Here is a 15786-nt window from a genome sequence, read left to right as displayed (position 1 = left end):
TTGAAAGTATGCTTTCTGCAACCTCCAGGTTTTCCAAAGACCCAGATGTGTTATGTGCAGCTTCTTTTCTCAGCTGCAAAACCAGGTATGTTGAACTAAAAGAAGCTGTCAAACCACAGAGGAACAAACTGCTCCTCTCCACTTCTGCAGTAGAAGACTTAGAATTATTGCATGTATAATACAACTCAGTAAAGCTTAACGAGTTTCTGAAAAAGTAATTTTGCTTTATTATCCCAAATTTGTAGTCTAGACCAATATATAAGTGATTTAATAACAGCACACACAGCTTCACTAACATTTTTATGGACAGTTCAATGAGAAAAGGAGACAAAACTTAATTTCTAAGGTCCATTTTAATATATTTCTTCTGACTTTATGGCATGCAGGCAAAAAGTGTACAGGTAAGCTTAAACAAGAGATGGACAGAAGATAGTTGACACCATTTTCTTCACTGCCAAAGAAAAAATACATGGAAACATTGCCTCTGCAACTACATTTGAATTTTGGATTCTAAATGAGAAATGGTGGATCTACTTATGTGATACAAAAATTGTTGCCAAACCCAACAACTGTAAGCACACATCCCCCCAGAAGCTCTCCCCCCTTTAGATATCCCGTTCATTCTTGCAGAGGTCAAAAGACCTTCGCAATTGAATTTTCATTAATTTCATCTTAAATACGCAATTTCTCACAACTTGAGCAAACAGCAGAACATCGTGGTGCAGACACAAAATTGTTTATCTAAATAACAAATAAAATGTATATTAATAATGAATAACCCGGCACTGAAGGATGAATAAGGTACTGCACCAGTATGGAAACCAAATTTGTGGGTTTTGGGCCTGAGTATCCCTTGTGAGCTGTACTTTAATTGGAGTTGCATAAAACATGGCAGTATTGATTCCCAAGGGTATGAACAAGTGTTTAATTTGGTTGAGATTCAAACATTGTCTTATACAATGCAGGATTTTTTGCAATTTCTTTTTACAAGAAGTTGACATAGTATTATATTTTGAAGATGTCTGCCTGTGTTCTATGTAATTCGCAATTTTTAATACTTGCTGCAGTTCATGAGATTGGTATATATATTTATTTTGTTTCAATAGGAGCCCACCCTCTTGATACCTGCAGAAAAAAAAAATAAAACACCCTCCTTCATATCTCTGAGAGTTATTTTCTACTACAAAGCAAAAACTCAGACTTGAGATAGATGATAACAAAGCCAAAATTTCAGGGATATTTAGAAAATTTCTGACTACATGTCAAGATTGAGACTCAAAGAAGCCTTTTTCATTTTACAGACTGAGAACCAGAGAGACAGAAGCTGACACCAGGACAACAAGAGTGGGATAAGAACAGAGACCTTCCTTCTCTCAAACAAGAACAACGTAAGGCAATAGAAAGCACATCTTGCACATGTCCTCAGATGTGTATTTCCACAGCAAACTCTGGATGAGAAATTCACAAAAATCTGAATATAACAGAGATGCAAGAGAACTTCTGACCCAAATTTATCCCATTATCTAGTTATTCATCTATTTAGTTACACCACCACTGATTTGATATATCCTCACCTTGGAATTCCTGAGACAAAGAATGTTTTGAGTGTAACTGAGTAATAACTAAGTGATTCACAGAGACACCTCTGAGAGCTGCTCCTAAGCAGTCCTTGCCATTCACACAGCCCATTTCCCAGTTTTTTTCAGACTGGCAAAACACAGAGCACTCATCAAAATAGCCACTGAAACCTGTTCCTGACTTTGGATCTTCCAGCTAATTTGAAGATGCACATTAAAACCTGCCACTCAGGATTATATGTATGGTCCTATGACTCCTTTGGAGTCACCTTATAGATAGACCAACAATCTAATTTTATTCCTCCAGCTACATAGATTTTATGTATTTCTCGAATGAGATTGTGACAGTAACATTCCAAATAGAGAACCAGCCTTAACGTGTTTGGTGGGTTCTAGGATAATATAAGCAAGTCTCTAAGAACTATAGTTTCCTTCTTTTCTCCTTTGCCAAAGAACACATTCAAACAGTAATAGGTTCCACAAAGTTCAAGAAAATTTTGAAATGATTTGTGATGTGTGACACTTCCCTTATGAAGTGAGAGACATGCAATATTCTGGGTGTTATTTTTTAATTAAAGCCAAAGACCAATCCAGATAGATGTTTTTTATTCTTCCAATAATATACAAGTCATCCACAGGAACACAATGCTATGAACCATTTGCCTCTTAAACAACAAGAACTGCAAACCATGAACATATTTTGTACTTCTTAACTGCAAAAAAATGAATAGAATATGATTGATGGAAAGATCTCTTAAGGCAAACTATTTTTTTTTTAACCTATCTTTGAAGTTATGGTGCTGGAAGTGTACAATGTGAAGCAAATAATACTTAGGGGTTCCTGTACTATGTGTACTGTGCACAGAATGAAAACCCTACTAGGGGGTTTATAATTTTAAAGTTCTGCTTGGCTTATTAGGATTGTTCTCACCATAGTCCTGGGTGAAAGTAACAAGGAACAGTTAGAAAAAGTCACTGCAGAGAAATAAAAGACCCAATTACTTTAACTCAAGTTTCCACACGGTTTGGACTACAAAACTTTCCGACATGGATAAGAACACGCCAGAATCACATCAGCATACCAATTTTAGTAAAATGAAAGTTGGGCCACTTTTTACATCTTTGATGGATTGAAAACTGTTATATAACTTTAACAGTCAACTCTTTTCTTTCATTTTGACTTGCTGATACCATTTGAGCAGTAAATCAGAATGCGCATAGATACAAAGCAAAAGTAGTTTACTGGCTTTGTGACTTGGTTTTTACTCTGTGGAGCTACTCCAGAGATTTGACTGTGTATATACTTTACTGAATCAGGACAACAATGAAGTCTGTATGAAGTCTCAGAAAGCAAATATAATGGGAAGAGAATATCTGGTGAGTAAACTAACCTTAGGGTAGGTTTTCATTAGGATCTGAGTAGATATTGAGCTAAGTCTTGATTTTTTCCTAAGCTTACCCTTACAGAATTTCCCCTCAGCTAAAAGGAATTCTGTTCAGAAAGTGCATGCAAAAGACAGTGATAGACACAATGAGAGCACTGCCTGATTTTTATTGGTGAATGCAATATTTTATCCTTGAAGCCAAAGTCAAGGTACCTGTGCTGCTGTGCACCTGCTGAATCCTTTTTCTCATCAACCTGCAACCTCAAATATGACTCCAAAGAATGATACCTCCTGTGATATCAAAGGCAGCAAGTTGGGAAAAATGCCTTGATCACATGTCCAAGAAATACCCAAGGGACATCCTGATGAGCCAACATTACCGTGTGCTGGAATTTGATAATGGAAATGCTGCTGCCAGACACTGATAAACAGACATGAATTGAAAGGAAAAAGCAGTCATTTTATAGAAAGTCTTTAATATTCAATAAAAGGGATCATCAATAGCTTTGATTCTTTTCTTTTAAGGTTTTACTTTAATATTGGTATGTTTAGGACCTGTACTTCTACCTGCATTTTTAATTCCTGACAGTAACTTCTTTCATGTGTCGCAAAGAACAAAAAGTCAGATGCATGTTTAGTGAATTGGAAAAACCATTTCCTTTTTTTATATCTGTGACTTGTATCACTGGAGGATTTTACACAAATAGAACTGAGACCAGGTTTCAGTCTCTAAAATGCTCTTTCTTGGGCATCGTATAGTGCTCATCTACTATCAGGATTTAAGCCAGTTGCTGTTACCTAGTTAGTTACAAAAACTGCACATTATTTGTACTATCAGACAGCCAGGCAGCCACCAGCACAGAACACTGAAGATGCTTTAGCTCTGAGGAGGTGGGAGCAGAACCTGTAGGCAAGGTCTGTACACCACAGTATCTCTAACTTGCTCTGGGATGCAAAGATGGTCAGTTCATCCTGTAGGAGATGAGTTGTACTTGAATCATCCAGACAAAGCAATATGCTAGGCCTCTAGGCCACGGCACTGAGGCCTGTGAGGTTGTGGTGCAGATAGAAATTAGTGCCAAGTGTGTGTCGCAGTAAAAATATTCACTTAAGGTGTTGCAAGGGTCAAAGGGTTTCATAGTAGTTAACAAGTATAGTAATTGGTGTGGACATAGTAGCTACCTTAAACAGTTTATAAAACAATAGGTGTTTGCATTCTTTCCTGTGCCATGTACCAATGAGAATGTATCTATAAGTGTAAACAATATAGAGAGTATAAAACCTGCCATTTTACATAGAATAAAGGAGAAATGTAGTAGTAATCATATTGGTTGGACCTGCGTTTGCTCTGCCGACTCCTTTTATTATTTCGGGGTTTCCCCTGCGACTTCGTCATCCTACTGGACTGAGGTGTTGTTTGTGTTGTCTCCTCAAATGGCAAGAACCCCTAGTGACCTGTTCCCTGCATCCACAGCAGCCTCTGTTGCATAGGGGGCTTCAAAACAGCCTGGGGTAACACCAAACGGCCAAGATATAACCCCCTACTACAAAGGAAGTCCATTAATTTTTCACTTGCTCACTTTTAGCAAATAAATTTCTCCCATGTCTTTAACAATAGAGATATTTGTCTTGGTTTGGGAAGACAGGTATCTGCCAGGTAAAAAAAAGCTGCAGTTTCCTTTGGAATGGAGAGTGCAACACCCCCCCTCCTCTTTTTTTTTTTTAATTATAAATTTAAAATCAGAGGCTCTTAGGCAATAATTTGGGAAATAGGAATAGCAGTTCTTTACTAGTATGTAATACAAAGCAAACAAACACAAAAAACCCCCCCACCAAACAACTACAGCATTAATAACAAAGGAAAACAGTACCAAGAACCTTGAGGGCTTTGTTTCACAAAACCCAGGGCAGTTTGGTCTCGGTGCCCCTGTAGGATCCTCAGAGCACCAAGCTGGAACAGTGGAAAGTCCTGGGCTGGTAGCTGGGATGGCAGGGTGTCCCGGCAGGCAGGGGCAGGGTCACTCTGCAGCAAGAGGAGCTGTGGCAAAGAAACCGAAGGGGAGGCAGGGCCGGCCCAGGTCCCGCGTGTGGCAGAGAAGGCTCAGGATTCAGGCCGAACTGGTGATAGTAGATTTCCCTGGACTGGATCCCTTTGGCCACAGTGGAACTCTTCCAGCCATCAACAGCCATTCTCTCTCTCCCCCAATGCCGAAAAAAGAAGAGCCCGAAGCTGCCTCAAGCTCTGTCTTTTACCTGCGTTATCTCCCCCTTCCAACTTTGTCCACCTCTTTGTTTCGGTTAAGTACTCTCAAGTATCCAACACTTGGTCTCCTTGGTAACTTATGGGGAAAAAATTCTTTAGAGAAAGAAAGAAAGAAAGAACAAACCTAACCCCCAACAGTATTTAAAAGCACGAAACAATCCAACACAAACATACCATTTCAGTATCTGTCTCCTTTGGATTGAGGAGACCACAGTGTATGTGATCAGTCATTAAACTCCTCTGGGAGTTGTCAGTTCAGCGTTCTTGTTTTCATGTCAAAGATTTCATGCATAGAAGCATACAGAAATTATGATTTTCTTTCCAACTGAAATCTCTCACTGTCACTGAAGACGGAGACAGGAATACAACAAGAACTTCATGCAGCAACAGCCAAATTTTATTGTTGGGTGGCCCCTTCTATAGGGACTTCAAATTGCCCATGTTTATAAACATGATTGGTCAAGGATTTTAACTGCATCCAGCTCACTGGCCAATGATATGGGTGCATTCCTGGTTCAAAGGGATTGGTTGGGGTCCCCTGTCTGAGTTTGAAAATTACCTATCTGCTACATGCCAAGGGATTTGTTTACTTCCATCTTCCAAAGAGCTAGGCTGATCGAGCTGGTTAAGCCAAATTATCTGTGCAGCTATAGACCAGCTATAGCTGTCATCATCTCACATTCCATATACAGTCAAAATCAGTAAAACAGTAAGACATACGACAGAACTTATTTCCACCTTAGCTACAAGGAATATGCACCAGGATTTCTTTTTCAGCACAACACACTACTACACTACTGCTGTAGTTTCTGGACACTTTATAGCAATTTAGCAAGTTAAAAACCCATGTATGTTCCTAATCTACCCATAGCAAATTTTTGTTTTGCATGAACCTAATGTATCATCACAGGCTTTCCATATATCCAGATGAAACATCCCACTTCCACCTTTACAGATAAGAAGAAGTTTTTATGACAGATAAATATTAATATCCTTCTTTTGATCAGCATCTTGTTTAAAAAGCCACAAATCCAGATGTTCTTTTAGAGTGTCTACCACACTCATGACTTTCCACAGGTTTGTTGTGGCAGGCATCAGAGACTGCCCATTTATCACCAGAGTTAGACTTGAAGACTGCCTCCCCTGCTAAAACTCTCTGCTGCTTTTGGTCCTCTTTTTCCCAAATTCCTTCAAAAAGCTCTATTGCCTCCAGAGCTTTCCTCAGTTTTGAGCACATTTCTCAGGACCAGGTAACAACCCAGACCCTTTGCAGCAATACCCACACAGGCCTAACAAACACACAGTTCCATCAGAGCAAAGTTTCCCCAGATTTCCTGTGTTTCAGGTCAGTCATTTCAGCAAAGACTCACCAGGAATGTGTTTGCCTTTACCAGAAACCGGTGATTTACTCCTGGCAACCAGAATATCCCACCTGCCAGCTCGATGCCCGCAATTCCCCCACTGCAGAGGATGTCATTCTGATTATGTTTTGCCGGCACTTTTCACCAGTATATCACAAACCTTCTAATTCATCTTGAAATGTGCATGCCAATTTGTCTTTTGTTTATGTTTTAATCTTCCTGTTGTTCTTTATGTAGCTCTTGTAACAGACTTTGATTTGAAGCGGTAGTTTTTCTGAGTTTTATGAATTATCACTCTTTGCTTTATCTCCAAACACATGATGCAGAAGTAATACTATCTACAGATTCCAGGTGCTTCCAGCACTGAACAGCAGCTAAGGGAAGACATAAAATATTTGTTTACTTTACTGCATCAGACTGTCACCACATAGCACAGGAAGATTTTCACCTTGTTCTCTAGGCTGTCCTGCTGATTGAAGCCAACAAAAGGTGACAATTATTGCAACTACAGCTGTAGGGGTTATATGTCTTTTAATGTGGATTTGAGACCTTTACACAGCCCTCTGACTACCAAAGCAGAAAGAAAGCCCTACATGTAAATAGTTATAAATAGCTTATGGACTGTTATGTTGAAAGGTTATTTTGACCATCATGCCTGAAGAAAACATTTGGAACAGGTTTCCTCCAGGCACTTAAATGATAAAAAGAAGATAAAGAATAACAAACTGTCGCTATTACGGACATGAAAGAACCACACTCACATGACAGGTTGAAGTGAGGAAAAGAAGGGCTGTTTATTATGGTTTGGGGTTTAAATAGGATTTGAAGTTTGATCAAGGATTGGAGGACAAAAGGGACACCTCTCTGACCCCAGTGGTCATTTCAGAAGTCCATCACAGACTGGTATGCAAAAACAATCTACTTGTTTATGTTACATTCGTGAGAGACTCTACTAGAAATATATAAACAATCATCAGAAGGCTGAAAATCAGGGTGCAACAGAGGAAAAAAATAAAGGAGGACAGAAGGAAAAAACCATTAGTACTAAGCAAATCACTAGAACTTGGGTATATTTCCTGAAATCAAAGTAGCTGTGTTTCATTTCTACGTTAGAAATCTCTCTTTTTGACACTTCATTATTGGTATGTGACAATATCCACTTGCTCTTCCCATGCACTCTGATAAAGGCTGATTGTTTGCCTTCAATAAATCATGCCCATTGACAAGGCTGATGCTGACTGTCACCTGTGATCCAGCAGTTCACTATCACAGGACTATTGTCCTCTAATCCCTCTCTTGGAAATGTACCAATAAAACTATCGAACAGGAAAAAAAATTAAACTAAAGGCTTACTGTCCTCTAGTAATATTTTGCCTAATAATTAATTTAATAAATAATTTATTCTTATAAATAATTTAATAAATACTTTAACCATATATTTTTCCAAGTGCAGGTGGTTTTGGGTTAGAGTAGATTAATGGCAGAACAATATTTGCTATCCTGGTCTCCCATAAGACCATCAAAGGTTTTTTCTCTATAGCAACGAGCTTTGCTTATAGATAACAGATGCCTTTTAGAAATGCAGTTATCTCATTTGCAAAGAATAGTAAAAGCTTGCTTCATACAGAAATATAATTTTGGTTTTATTTAATGGGCCAGCAGTGTTTTTTCAAAAAAACCCCAACCAACCAAACGAACAAACCAAAAAAAACAACCAAAAAAACAGATAATTTCTCTTGCTGCAGCAGCATGTGTTTTTCTTTGCCATCTATTTACAGATGTAGTTTCTTCTTTCAGTCATTTCACTGACATCTGGAGAACTTCATCAGCTTATGTTTTTGACGTGGTTACAAATGTCTCTGCTGAGCATTTGAATAAAATTGCTTGCAAGAAAAAAAAAAACAGACAAAAAGTTTTACCTTACTAAGGGACAGACATGTTTTAGAATATCAGTATTGAAAAAAAGAGGAGAGAGAGAGAGAAAAAAAAAAGCTATGGTGTTCTAAGATCTATTAAAACTATAATGATTGAAAACTAACCAAGGATAATAACAAATTGCTCTGCTGGATGAATAAAAAATCATCCAGTATCCCATGCAAAATTGTTGAATAAAGACTGATAACTTATCTCTGTTGCATCATTGAGTGAGTTTACATTTCAAGTAACAGTAGCAGTTAAGAACTCCATGGTGCAGAAAGCACTTCTGGGTAAAAGTTGAACAGCAGGCTGATCTGTCAACTGTTATGAGTGAGTATGGCCTTACTGACAACAAAAAAAGTCCAAGTTAATGGGTGACACATTTGGTGCAAGTCATGAAAAGAATATGAATTTTGATGCTTTAGAGCACAATTCAGGAATCACTGTCTCAATTTTTTTTACAGATTTCCCTTCCTATAACTTCCATCCAGAAACTCCTCTGTTTCTGCAGACACATTGATGGGTTCCTTTGGTCAACACTGATGGCTGAAGTCCTCAGGTGCAGAGAGAGGGAGAAAGGACTATCCAGAGCCCAGCACAAGGAATGGAAGTGCTGAAACAGAAGTATCTCAGTGTTATGTTTTATCTGCTTGCACAAATTAAAGAGACAAGTGCTAAAATCTACCCAGGCATCAGCAGCTGCTGGAGCTGCCTGCTTGCACCAGGTAACTTCTGATCTCTTATAATCTCTAACATCTTCTATGTCTTCTCTAACAATCTTTTCCAGAAGCCATTTGACTTTCTGCTTGCTCCATGGGCAGGCTACAAAAGCCTCAGGAGGCAATTTGCCCAAATAATGTTCAGTCATGTTCATTTTATGGATGTTGCTGCGTAGGTTTACAAGAATCTTTCACAGTTTAGCAGTTGTTCTGGAATCCCTGCAGAACCTGGAAAGGACATTCTAGCATAAATATAGATTGTAAAAATCTAAGTAGAATTGCTTTTGATAATCCTTGAAGCCTTGCTAGTGGAATACCACTACATTATATAGACATTTTCAAGAGCTATTAAAACTTCTAAAAGTGAAATCTGGAGCTACTTCTTCACCAGGCAACAACAAAGTTGTGTAACAAATGCCTTAAAACTTCAGCTTTGGGTTGGATGTTTTGGGCTTATTCACAATGGAAATTACTTTATCTTTTAGCTTAATTTATCACAGAAATTCTTGGTTGAGCATGTAAACACAGGTGACTAAGGAACGTCAGTAAAATGGGTACAAATTAAAGAGACAGAAGCTCAGCTCTAATGAGGTAAAGTGTCAATTACCAGAATGAAAGTACAGAGATAATGGGAATAAATCTCAGAACCGGAAGACAAAATGAAAACCAAAAGTATCCCTGATCTTCAAGAGAAGAAACCCAAAAATTGCAGCAGACCTACTGTGAAGTCAGGTATGAAGTTACGTAAATACAGAAGCACAAGAAGGGAGCATTTTATTGTGAATGAGATGAGCAAAAAATGAAATTTGGAAGACAGAGTGGGAATTTTTAAATTATTCCATAGGTAACAGTTATTTGTTTTTCTCAGGTGCAGAGGACTTGGATCTCTCTTCCTGGGCTGTGCATGCATCTTTATTTATATGCACCAGTTTACCAGTTGACCTGGATGGACAAGAACTATGCAGCTTCTGCTGCATAAAATTGAATTACACACCACAATATCTGCCTGATGGGAGAATGGCAGTAGGGGACAGTGCAAGGAGAAGTGGAGAGGATTCATGTCCTTTTGCAGCATTTTGTTAAACGTCTTTCTGCCTTTTTGCAAAGGGGCAACATAAGGTGTGTTCTCAGAAGTTCCACCTGAGGCACTGGGAGAGGCGACTGCACTTTCCAGTAGGCAAGGTCAATATGAACCTGTCTGAAGATGACAAGGGACAGGTGTGATCACTTAGTGTCCATACACGGCCACACTGCACCTCACACATGCCTGACACACTGCACCTGAGGATTACAGAAACCAGGGCAAAGGTTTGTCCCTTCTCATGCCACCATGTGGCAGAGCACAGCTGCTCTCACTCTGCCCAGAGAATGGGTATTAAACTCCAGTGCCCCTCATTGAATTGCTGCATTCCCTGTCACGCTGAAGTGCTGCTGCTGGAGCTGGAATGACCTCATTTTCTTATGGGCTAAGGTGGCTTTGGCTGCGTGGCTGCAAAATGCAAATCTATTCTTCAGTAAATGTGTAATGAGGAGAGAAAAAGAGAGTCCTCCTGCCTGTGTTTAGGAACTGTGGTCATAAATGTACGTCTAATTATATTATCATGCTCTGTTTCTAAATGGGACTGAGTCTATGTGCAGTTCCATCACTGAGTATGCCACTGCACCTGAAATGGTTCCAGCTTATGAGGGAGCCAGAGTTGAAAGCCCCTGCACCTGCAAAGTGAAGAAACAACTTTAACCCCTCCAACTCATAAGTCTGTAATATTTCTTGGAAACAATAGGAGAAAAATGTTACCTTAATTTTTCCCTGTTTTAAAAAAGATGAAAACAATATTTAAGTCCTCAACTATCACTGAAATTATATTTTTGTCTGAAGAGACTTGCTGGATTCTCCTGCTTTTGCCATCTGTTCAAGCTGTAGTGTTCCAGGACAGTTCTGTACCCCCTTGTTTGGTCTGAGTTCATGGTTTTGTCCCAAAAGGTGTCTGCTCCCCCAGAGTTGTCAGTTCCGTCAGATCCAACCCCTTTTCCTGAAGTTTCTGCCAATGTCTGTCAAATCATTCATCCGTATAATTTGTTCTCCTTTTACTGGTTTTCTATTAGTTTGGCTCTCCTATGTTCTCCCCCTCCCCCCGCTTATTGGTCAGAAGTCACTACTTGCCCCTTGGATCCGGTCTGTTTATAACCTGCTGTGCCTGGCACTCAGGGTCTTGTCTGTCACTGGTGATTCAGGGAAATACATCAGTTTGGATTACAGACAGCAGACCTCTCTCTCAGTCCTTGCTCCCAGCCTGCACCAAGCAAAGATATTCCAGCTGTAGAGCCAAAAATCTCTGAGATGCACCATCTGTAGCTCGGCTCAGGGGGACGTCCCACTCAAATTGGTCTGTTGAGGCGGCTGAGCTAGCTTAAAGATTTTGGCAATGGCAATTCTCTGCAGTGTATTATATCCTCAGTCCAAATCGGGGACTGGGTGGAGATCACGGTTCCCTCATGGCCATTCCCTGGCTAAGGAGATGATGCCTGCATGTGACAGGACCAGCCCCAAAATACAGCACAGAGGGGGTTTTGTCTTCCAGATTCATAGTAGGTGAGACATCCAACTATTTTTCCCAGGATGAGGTCCCAGATACAGTATAAATTATTACAGAATATCTTATGCTTTCAGTTCATGACCATGACTTGTTTATGAGTGGGATACTTTGCAAAACATTCTTGAAAAATAGGTTTGCCTACTCTGCTTCCCTTTCCCTCGATTTTAGCAATATTTCTTCTCTGTATCTTTCTGATCCGTTTTTCTCACCTTCACCTGAAAGGAGACTTCTTTGGAGGGATGAATGATGAGATCTCTGCAGTGTCTGAAGATAATTCTGGATGAAAGATGCTGCAGGAATGCAAGTCATTACCAGTGCTATATTTCTCTGTGTTATGGTGGGTTTAGCCTTATTATATTCTCTTTTTTCTTTGCCAGTTATTTGCACATGTGACCTCTTCTTTCAGTCCTATCCCTCCTCTCTACTTGTGTTTACCCTGTGATATTTTCAGTCAATCAATCACTCAGTCAATCAATCTCTTCACTCTTCATTACCTACTTAAAAATGCACTATGTTTCATGGTGATTTAAAGTGATATTAGTAAGGACAACTACGTTGTCTACAAGGGAAAATCCTTCGGTATTTATCTACATGTAGAATTCTGAGATCAGTTACAACAAAGAAGAGTGAAATGTGTCAGCATCATACAGGTGGAATGAGGATGCCACCTATAACCAGTATCCACATTAATCTTTGGCTTTCTTTTAAAATTTCCAGATGACTAAAGATCTTTTTTGCTGTTGAAGATCCAGTTCAGTACCCAACACAGAAAGCTTGTTCAAGATGCAATGGGCAGCATACAGAGCAGTAATTCTCTACTCAAATTTCTAAGGATCCTCATTTAAAAAGAAAGAGGCTTATTTAGTTCTCACCTTAACTGTTAGAACTATTTCTACATCTTAATCCAATGATGGAGATGTGTTAGCATCAGAACCAATAAATTCACTATTAGCTACTACCACTACTCAGTTTAAAACAAGACCTATGGTAGTCACCAAACCCACACTCTATTCCTTTCCAGAGGGATTTATTAAAGATTTTTTTTTCCTGTCTCCCACATTCACAAATCAGTCTTGTGAGACTTTTCCTTGAAAAATATGCTATTTCTTCCTGTTTTGGCATTTAGGTTCAATGCAGAGATCTTAATTCCTTTCGAACAATAGTTTGTTTAGTATTTTAAAAGCTTGTAAATATGGTAATGAAGGCTTGGAGGGGAGGGAAGAAAAAAAATATCTAAGAGAAATACATTTTTCTTCAACTCTCATTTTTCATCATTGACTTTCAATACGTAGTGCAGCACTGTTGGTGGAAAACCTCTGAATTACTCTGTTGACTCTGCATCACAAAACGTGTTTAGTATTTATGGCTACACACAGCCCCTTAATTTGCCCTAGATTTGGGCAAATCATCAAGCATTCCTGGAGATACCTCCCTTTGGAAAGGTGGGAGAAGCAGAATATAACTTTTTTTTAAAGAACATGGAAGCACACACACATTTACCAGCTGTGGAGGAGGTGGGCTGGAGGGGGCAGATTGGAGGGCAGGATGTAGATGCAGCTGTACACACATTTTCTAGTTGTGCTGAAGAAAAATAGTTTTTCCTACACTGGATTAAATGTACTTTTTAATGCAGCTGGATCCCTTTCCCCCCCATGCCTTCTTATTAAGCGGTTTCTTTAATTTTCGGTGAATTATCAAAAGGAAAAATTTAAAATGCTGTCACAAACTGATGATGGCTTTGGAGCTTTCTTTCAATCCATTTCATCCAGACAAAACCAAAACAAAAGCAGGAGGAAAAAGAAGCTACTTTCCTCACTTTTCTCAGGATCAGTGCTCCCCACTCTGGCCTCCTCCCAGGTTTTCCTGGCCTTTTCCAGAGTGTTTCACAGTGGTCACTGCTGGAAATGTGCTGCAGCAATCAAATGACTGGTTGGATGCACTATGGCGGCTCCCATGCTCCCAAGTGATAGAGTCAGAAATAAAGCAGGAACTCTCGCACTCACAAATAAGACTTTAGACCAATAAAAATTTCATTTCAATCATACCGCCCATTTCTCCTTGCTAAAAAATACCTCTTCCCCTTAAACTGACCTGAAAATTTACATATTTATCCAGATTTTAATTATTCTTTTTGTATTAAAAAGCTCGAATCATACTAGATGACTTTAAATGGAGCTGTGGGCCTCTTAAATTAGCAAATACTGCTGTTTGAGAGGAGGGATGAGCCCCACAAATACTCCCAGGCTCACTTTAGGCCCAGAGTGCAGTACAGTTGGCAGTTTCCATGTAGCTGCACACAGGTGTGTTCCCTCAGCCCTGTTGAACACTGCAGTTCCTGGGAGAGTGCACAGACCACTCTCCTGGATCCTGCTGCATGCAATCCCTTCCCTGCAGAGCACCACAGGCGCAGCTTCCCTCATGCAGGGCAGGGTTTCCTCCAGCACCAGGAACACATCTCTGCTCCTCATAAGAAGGAGAGAGCAGGGATGGAGGTAAACCAGGAGAAGAGAGCACATAGGAAGGTGGAGCAGCAGCTGAGCTCTAGATGCAAGAAAGCTTAGCTAGAAAAACACAGGAGAGCCCCTTGATACTCCCCCGTACTGTGCTGCTGTCAACTAGAGCCAGCATTTCTTACTCTGCCAAGTGCCTGCTGTAAGATGGAAATTTCATCCCAGTCTTCACTGCATTTACGCCGAAGTATCCCTGACAGAGGAAGGTGTGTGGTTTCTAAAACACTGACTGGGACTTGGTTTTAACCATCCAAAGCGAAAAGAGCTTATCAAAACAACAAAAAACAAAGCCCTCGAAACCTATCATCTGAAAGATTTCATCCTAATAACTACAGTGGGAGGTAATGTTTAATAAAGGATGATTTCAGCAGGATTTTCCTTTTCTGCACTCTGTGCAAGAAATCAATTAGAGGTTTTATCTGTCTTTTGAAAGAATAAAAATTCAAAGAACAAGTAATCTCTACTTTAGTCAATACTACCATTCTGAGAGAGATTTGTAGCACGGATGAAAATAGACCCAGAAGCCACTGACATTGGAATAAGATGCCACAACTGTTTCCTTTCAAAGTAGTGAGTAAACCTTGTATTGCCTCTACATAATAATCCTCGAAGTTAGGACAGCTTTTAAATATTGCTTTTCCCATTACTTAAATTGCATAATAAACCTTTCTCCCTTTCATTTCTTGCTTAGGTTATGAACTCCTCAGAACTGGCCCAGGTTGCACATTTGTGCAGTGCTTACTCCATGTGCACATTTTTCTCTCGTAACTTTGGGAGCAGCAACCAAGTACAGCAGGACAACTCCAAAGAATCTACATGGTCATGTATCTACCTTCTGTTAAATGGAGTTTTTGAAACCACTTTCTTGTGGCTCCTTTTGAGCACAGTAGCTGCAGAAAATGTCATTGTTGACTTTTAGAATGAAACAGGAACGGTCAGGCAGTAGGACAAGGTGATTGTGTAAGTTCTATCCAACTGAACTTCTCTAGTCAATCTACTGGAATACTAAACTCAAGTAAAATTTAGGTGGAGTCTAACTACAGGGATCTTCTAACTTCTTATGAACAGGGAGAATACCTGCATACCGAAACATTTGTATTGGACAAAACAATGTACTAGTCTGTTGTTTCAGACAGGTAATGTAAACAAAAGCATACATATAGAAATAAAAAGCTCAAAATATGTTACTTTTGTATTTCAGTTCATTTTCCAACAGAAAACACACAGAAATGAATTTACAAAGCTCCTAGGAAATATGTACGAAACAGATACATACAGGATATTTAGATTTTGATGCACAAATATAGTTTCAATGCATATACATATTACATCTGCCATAAAAATGCCTTTCCTCTTCTTTGACTGCAGAAGCATCATATTTTGCCAAAAATTAAATGTGCTCATTCTTTCATTTCTGTGTCATTGATCAAATAAATGAAGGTGCCCACTGATCATTTTGA

At 39.4% G+C, this 15786-nt stretch overlaps 1 long non-coding RNA gene across 1 annotated transcript; it reads left to right on the top strand.

The window, feature by feature from the left end:
* Positions 1–1302: 1302 nt before the first annotated feature.
* On the top strand, positions 1303–15474 carry LOC136295338 (uncharacterized). The gene is made up of 4 exons (XR_010722643.1): positions 1303–1388; positions 8968–9127; positions 12039–12153; positions 15018–15474. It is a non-coding gene; the product is annotated as an uncharacterized lncRNA (long non-coding RNA).
* Positions 15475–15786: the final 312 nt, after the last annotated feature.

Source organism: Chamaea fasciata, unplaced genomic scaffold, assembly GCF_029207755.1.
Source record: "Chamaea fasciata isolate MVZ Bird 193981 ecotype frontalis unplaced genomic scaffold, bChaFas1.0.hap1 SCAF_11, whole genome shotgun sequence".
Classification (NCBI taxonomy): domain Eukaryota; kingdom Metazoa; phylum Chordata; class Aves; order Passeriformes; family Sylviidae; genus Chamaea; species Chamaea fasciata.
Note: the sequence above shows the minus strand (reverse complement) of the source record. Positions and strands in the feature narration are given on the sequence as shown.